Consider the following 7,283-nt stretch of genomic DNA (forward strand, 5'->3'; position numbering starts at 1 on the left):
GATTTCTTGGGACCCAACTGTCATAATTATAGACATGAAAGGCAGAGGGTGGAGGGAGAGGGAGAAATAGAAGTCAGCCACTGTGAGCCATTCCAGCTCCTTCATCTGGCGCATAGGTGCAAGTGTGTGTTAAATATTTCAGTCCCAGCCAAGCTTTTGGGTAAATGGTAAGTCATTCAAAGCTGCTCCAGGTGCAATAGAGATAATCCATTCCAACAAGCAAGACAAAAGTTGTGTACCTATGAAACAACAGATGATAATTGCTTTTAAATCACCAAGTCCTGGTAAAGCCAGGCATACAGCAATAAATACTGAGGCATCACAATGCTCAATGCTCCCTCTTTGTGAAGAGGGAGAATGACTTGCCCATTGTTCAGCCCAATACCTATTCCTGTGTCAGGCTAATTTAGTTTAATGTCTACAATATCATAAACATGGGAAAATAAACCTAACTTGGTCCAAATAAGGTTTATTTGGTCCTATTTCTTAGGCTCTATTTCTATTGCATTCTGTTGTTCATTTCTTGAAAACCTGGTAAAAACTAACAATTCTGCTTAGCTGGCATGTGATATTGTATACTATATTACTCTATAATGGGAATTTCTTTTCCTAATCCAATTTCAAGTCCAGCAAAAGTCATTCTGTCTTATGTTCCAAATAGGTGGAGTAATCTGCTGCTGAATTTTAAAATTGAAAGGAAATAGGATATCATCTCTTATCTGAGGATACTCTTTCAGCAGACAGAGCAAAAGAGAGAGATGGCAATTACTTTGCCTGTATATCCACGGGTATCTGAAGTCCTAGCCAAGGTGACACAAGCTATGCTTAATGAATGATGACTTTCCTCAAAGGCCTTCCATTCTCTTTAATTCTGCTTTTTCAATTCAAAGTGATCTTTCCTAGTAATATGAATCTTCTTCTCTGGGAGATTCCTTCAGGGGTCCTGGTGGATCCGGATGGTGATGGTGACCCATCTTGCTATGACTATAGTTTGGAATTGTCTCCCAAAGTTTTATGTAAAAGGTTTGGTTGCCAGCCTGGAACAATATTGGGAGGTGACTGAGAACTTTTGATGATGGAACCACAATTCTAAAGGGGCTCTTGCCAGGACCCAGGCTGCCAAAAGACAGGATATTTGCTTACTGCATAAGCCTCTTCCTACAGGAAAATGGCAGCGATACTGCACTTGAGATTATGTTTCACACACACCTTACCCTCCCACTTAGATGCACAATCACTTTCTCTATTATGATGATACGTTCTCCTATTGCACAATTTTTACTGAGGTTTATTTAAAACCAATGGTATTTTTTCTCATTTTCCTCCCAAAATAGAAAAAAAAATTTCTCTTCAGACTTCTCATTGTGAACTTCTGAACACACTCTGTGATTTCTGAGAGAACTGAGAAGGCATAAAGAAGGTTGTTCTATGAACCCAAACAATAAGATACGTCTGGTTTAATTTGCAAAACAGGAGCAGTCAGAAAGCTTGCCTGTATAGTAGGCAAATGAGAAACTATATTCCTGTCCTCGTGTATGCATTAACTAATGGAGCTTGAACACAGGGCCTTGGCACTGTGCCTTCATTTTTTGCTGAGATTGTTGCTCTGCTATTTGAGTCACATCTCCACTTCCATCTTTTTCTTTGACTGTTAATTGAAAAGAAGAGTCTAATGGACTTTTCTGTCCTTTCTAGCTTTGAACTGCGATCTTCAAATCTCCACCTCCTGACTCGCTAGGGTTACTGATGTGAAACAATGGCTTCAGATACCCTTATATTCCTGGAACAAATCTTTATTCTTTGAAGTCAAAATTACCAGGTGAGCACGTGTGTGGGGGGGAGATAAAATTGGAAAAATGCAAAAGAAAAATATATGAAACTGAAGAGATAAAAGGTAAAAGTATACATATGTATGTCACACAGAAGGATAAAGTTAAGGAGAATTTAACTTGGAGGCTTAAATCATCGATATGGAATCAAAACACAGCATGAATATACTTTAAGTGGGAGGAGAAAGGCTAATAGATGGGTCAAGACAATTTAGGATGAAGAAAACATATCAGATGTGCCAACAAAGGTTAAGTTTTTATATATCTTTTCTCTGACAGATTCTTCAATTCTAGCATTTTTGTATTCCTTTTCTACTTTGAAAATAATTGAAAAAAATGCTTCTCTCCCCCCTTGCAGCCTACTTCGTATTAACCTTTCCTAATTAAAATGTGAACTTTTGTTTTATAAGAGATACTTAAAATGTTATTGCTATTTACCCTCTTTAATAATTTGCAAGTTACATAATTCCCTCTACAATATTTTTATGGAAAAGTCAGTAAGGCCACAAAACATATTTAGCTGACAATTCTTGGAGTTTTTGCCTTTGAAAACATGTCCAGCATTTTGTAAGTCTATTTCTTGTCTGTTTGGAACTTTTTCTGCAAACTATAAGTGATGCTTGCATTGTTGCTCCTAAGTTTCTCATACTTGTTAAGGAGAACTCTCTAAAGTCTGAACCTAGCTTTGATTATAAGTTCCATAAGAAACTATCTAAAAGGTTTGACTATGGAAAAACTTCACCATTTTGAGATTTTCACTTTTTTGTAAAATTAATTTATTTTGTCATGGTAGTGTATCTGCTTGGTGCTAGTATTAGTACTAGATCCTGTGTTCAACCTTCAGCAAAATAAATGCATACAAAGTAAATAAATATTTGGGTGAATTTGACTCACACCTGTAATCCTATCCAGAAGGCTGAGATCTAAGGACTGAAGTTTGAGCCAGCCTGGGCAGAAACTTATCTGTGGGAGTCATCTCTAATAAACTACTTAAAAAATTCAGAAATGGTACTGTGTTTCAAGTGGTAGAGTTTTAGCCTTGAACCCAAAAAGGCTCAGGGACAGTGCCCAGGCCCTGAGTTCAAGCCCCAGGACAGGCAAATAAGTAAATAGAGAAATTGAAAGGTTTTTTTTTTTAAAACTTCAGATTTAACATCTCAATATTAGTAATAAGGTACAAATGCAGCATATGTATTGATCCTAACATTGATCTCTTTGAACATTCATCATTTTTATATGATAGGAGTTTCATACTCTTCGAGTAATTCTGAACTTTATAATCAGATACTTAATCAAGAGTTACCCTGCTGTTTTATACAAAATCCAGAACTAATTCTTTCTCTGTAGCTATAGTTCATGCTTGTTAATGAAAGTGTAAGTATCTTTTGGCTGTAATAACTTCATCTCCTTAGTAACGGTATATATACCTAGACTTTGGTATAAATCTGCTTTGTAGTGATTTGAGGAATCTCCAAAGTGCTTTCCTTACTGTGGGTGCGTTCTTGTTCTTCACATTCTCTCCAGAATTTTTTAGGTTTTGTCTTTCTGATGATTGCTATTTGAACTGAGATGTGATGAAATCTTGTTGTGGTCTTTTTTCGCATTTGCCTAGAGTGTAAGAAGATGAGACATGGAACCCTTGCTGGATAATTTGTTGAGATGGAGGCTTGCTGAGTCTCCCCCAAGCCCATTCTTGGGATTACAGTAGGACCCACTCCAGTCTTGTTATGGAGCAGTGAAGTTCTCATTTGACCAGCCAGATCCTGAAACTCTATATAAAATTGGGGGAAACATGAAATTTGGCTGCAGTAAAAGGTGCTGGTTTGCTGCTCGGATGGGGGGTTAGCTGATACTTCACTAGTTTTCTTGCTTAAACTTGGGAAGTTTCCACATGGCTAGGGAACTGAGACAGAAAGTGAGTTCCTCTGTCTTCTTTCCCGTAGGTTTCATTTCTGACTCTCTGAATTGTTTACATTTTCATTCATTGCCTAGAGAGTGTTCTAATACCCTCCAGTCACTCTCCTCAGAGTACACATTCTCTTTGCTACCCAGATTCCTTTGGTGGCAGAGCCACAAGCAGAGTACCTTTGTTCAACCATCTTGGCTGAAAAATGAATTGAGGTGTTGCTTTGTGGGGAGATGTTTTTAGGTAATTTCAACATGGAACCTATGAATAGAAACTAGTAGCCAGATCTGGATTAACAGATCATAATCATTTGTAAACAATTGGCATAAGTGTGAGGTGTCCTCATTTTCTTCTCCACGGTGGTTCTGTGATTTGATGGAGAACATTTTAAAATGCTATAGGACATGAAGAAGCTGCGCACAGATATTATTTTATGCCATGTAGCTCATGCTTGTCTCAAACCCATGATTCTCTTTCCCTAGTTTCCTTAGTGGTGGGGTTGTAGGTGTGTGCTACCTCACTTGGCTGCACACTGATTTCGACACACTCATATACAAAGCTTCCTTTCCACCCAGAGAATGAATGATCATGATAATGCTATGCGCTGGAATGCCTGCTCTTTCATTTCCTTACAATGCAAGGCAGGGATGTAAAGAATGCAGACATGTCTGTTCAACTTCTTACTGTATTTCTATAGTAGGTTCAGCCATAGCAACATATGCTCCTGTTTCCTGGGTGATCTCTTTTCCCATGTCCTCAGCACCAAGGACCAAGTGGCCACTGCTGAGAATACTGCATGATAGGCTGCAATATACAGCAGTCTACGATTTATGAGTGTGACTCACAGAAGGATTTCTGTGTCAGAAATCAGAAAGGGATTTCTGAATGACCTTCAGTAATATCCACTTATATCATAGTTCAGCTACATAAGTTATCACATGTGTGCACAGGTGCAGTGATGGTAAGTGTTGCTGATGTTGTTATATAAACCTCTGTGTAGAGATTTCTCCATGCAAGGCATTATTCTTATGTAAGTCATTGAATTATCAGCACCACCCTCTGAGGTAAGGTTCTACTAGAGTTAGTTCTTCTTTACATGAAGGGTTTAGGGAATTCCCTGTGGTTCCAAAGATGGGCAATACAGTTTGAATAGAAAGTTAAGCTCCACAGATAGAACTTTCCCTATCTCCCCGTAATGCCTATCTAACCAGGGAAATTCTTGCACATGCACACACATTGCCCTCTGTGTCAAGGTAGTGACGTGGCTTTTGAACTCTTTCTTTCCTTCTCATTGGCTGATTGAGCCAGTGGATCAGAGGCGTGGTGCCAGTATGCATATTATACAAATCTTCCATATGAGTGAGATTCATAATGTAGCTTTGAATTACTGTTTTAATGGATGGTTGCTTCATTTTAGTTTGAGGTAGAATTGGGAAAAGCTTCACAGGGGGGATTTTTCAAAATCCACACTCTTTCCTTTTCCCTGTTTTAGCCAGAGGTCTGCATGATGTAGGATTATTTTTAATGCCAGAGAATCTTTCTAGACAGTGTGGCTTGCTCAATTATGTCCTTCTATTATTGAAAATAGCCACTCACACCTTACATCCTTGAAATATCTCTCGAGCTTATTCTTGAGTTTATTTACTGTCTGATTTGGTTGTGAAGAGACTGAAACTTTTTCTTTTCTAAATACTATGCATTAAGAAAAGAGCAATCTAGGCTGTTTTACGATAGGTTCATGGGTTAAGTTTAGATTTCCAAGGTTGACATCATAACACAGGGGATTATAGAAAGCTGAACACCTGAGGAGGGGTCGTCTGCTACTTCTATAGCCTTGTTAAGGAGATCAGGAGCAGAAAAGGCCCTTAGTGTGCTCCTGGAATAGGGACTGTTATGGCATTATGAGGAAAGCAACAATGACAAGAAAAGTAGGAAAGATTGTGTGTGTGTGTGTGTGTGTGTGTGTGTGTGAGTGTGTATGTGCAAGTGTGTGCACATGCGTATGCCTATACTTGCACTTGTGTCAGACCTTGGGCTTGGAATCAGGGCCTGGGTACTATTGTTATTTTTATTGATCAAGGCAAATATTCTACATAATGGCATCTCCACTTCTAGCTTTTTGACAATTAATTGGAGATCAGAGTCTTGTGGACTTTTCATTCTGGGCTGGCTTCAAACAGCTATCCTCAAATCCCAGCCTTTAAGTACTCAGAGCTACTTCTCATTCCCTCTCCAATCAGAGTTCTCAGTTCTAAAATTGGAATCCTCTTTTCATTTACATGGTTTTTTTTGAGGGGGAGATAAGTTCATAACTGTGTTATACCCAGTGTAATACCCCTACCTGCAAAAATCACTCAATAAATGAAGGATATTAAATCACTTTTTATAGATGAAAATAAAAATTAGATTTTTGACCTAAAGGGTATTCAAAAACATTGATGTATGACTTTTCTATTATCTATGGATGGCTTGAAGTATACTATAGCATTTTGACCAAAATATTTTTCTCTTTAAACCTAGAAATTATAGCCAACATGCATAATACTCTTCTTGTAATTGGTGTTTAAAAGCCTCTAACGTAGACATTTGTTTAGAGGCATTGGCTACCAAAAGCATACTAGAACTCAAACTCAAGATTTTTCTGACAAAGAGCTATATAACCACACAGAGTATAATTCTTTCCTACAAGACAGAGTTCTAGAGAGGTTCAGAGAAAGAAAAGGAGATGAAAAGAAGACAAAGGGTATTGGCAGTTCTGTCATTTGCTTAAATTCTTGGTCTGTATTGCCAGGGACACTATTCAATTAGTCTTCCAGTCAAGTCCCAAATGACTAGAAATTAACACTAGAATTGGTCTTTTGTAATTCTGTTAGAATTGGCCTCACCCTTTCTCTTAAATGATAAATCAAGATCAAGCTTGCACTGAGCTTGCTAGGAAGTTGGAAAAGAATCCCTGTCCAGAGCAAGACCATTTGTACTGCATGTGGCTTATCCAATGTCAGTGGCTCTGTTCTAGTTGCCATACTAATTATGAATCTAGTTCAGGGTACAACTTATGGGGCTTTGAATTCTTCATCAGCCTCCACTTGGCCTCCACTTTAGAACTAGGAGCCCTTGTTTAAGACAGCAAGATAAATGGTTGAGCATTTATGGATTATTGTCTTCTGCCAAACGTTAGCCTTGTGTGCTTTACAGAAAACCCTCTGATGACCCCAATAAGAGAAGTGTTACAGAATTTGTGATTCACAGTGAGCATGACAAAGCCAGGAGCAAGGTAAGGTAAATCAATCCCTTTCCTTGGTCCCTAAATATATTCAAGTCCCAAAAACATTCAGTAGTCAAGATGAAGCATTGAATGGACTATTAAGCAAACATCAAATTTAATGAAAAAGTCCACAATGTTATGCACACTTTTCTCTCTCACTTTACCATAACTTGGGCCCTAGCTTCAATAATAATTTCTGTATTAAAGGAATCAGATACTTTATGAAACATAGGATACTTATTTGATTTTAAAAGCACTGCATAGATCTGGCATGGTGATACAT

At 38.1% G+C, this 7,283-nt stretch overlaps 1 long non-coding RNA gene across 1 annotated transcript; it reads left to right on the forward strand.

Annotated features, from left to right (window-relative positions):
- The first annotated feature begins 661 nt into the window (after positions 1-661).
- LOC150066699 (uncharacterized) lies at positions 662-6,988 on the forward strand. Its single transcript, XR_016539268.1, has 3 exons — positions 662-809; positions 1,696-1,819; positions 6,931-6,988. It is a non-coding gene; the product is annotated as an uncharacterized LOC150066699 (long non-coding RNA).
- Positions 6,989-7,283: the final 295 nt, after the last annotated feature.

This window comes from Megascapheus bottae, chromosome 2 (genome assembly GCF_031878675.1).
Source record: "Megascapheus bottae isolate mThoBot1 chromosome 2, mThoBot2.hap1, whole genome shotgun sequence".
Classification (NCBI taxonomy): Eukaryota; Metazoa; Chordata; class Mammalia; order Rodentia; family Geomyidae; genus Megascapheus; species Megascapheus bottae.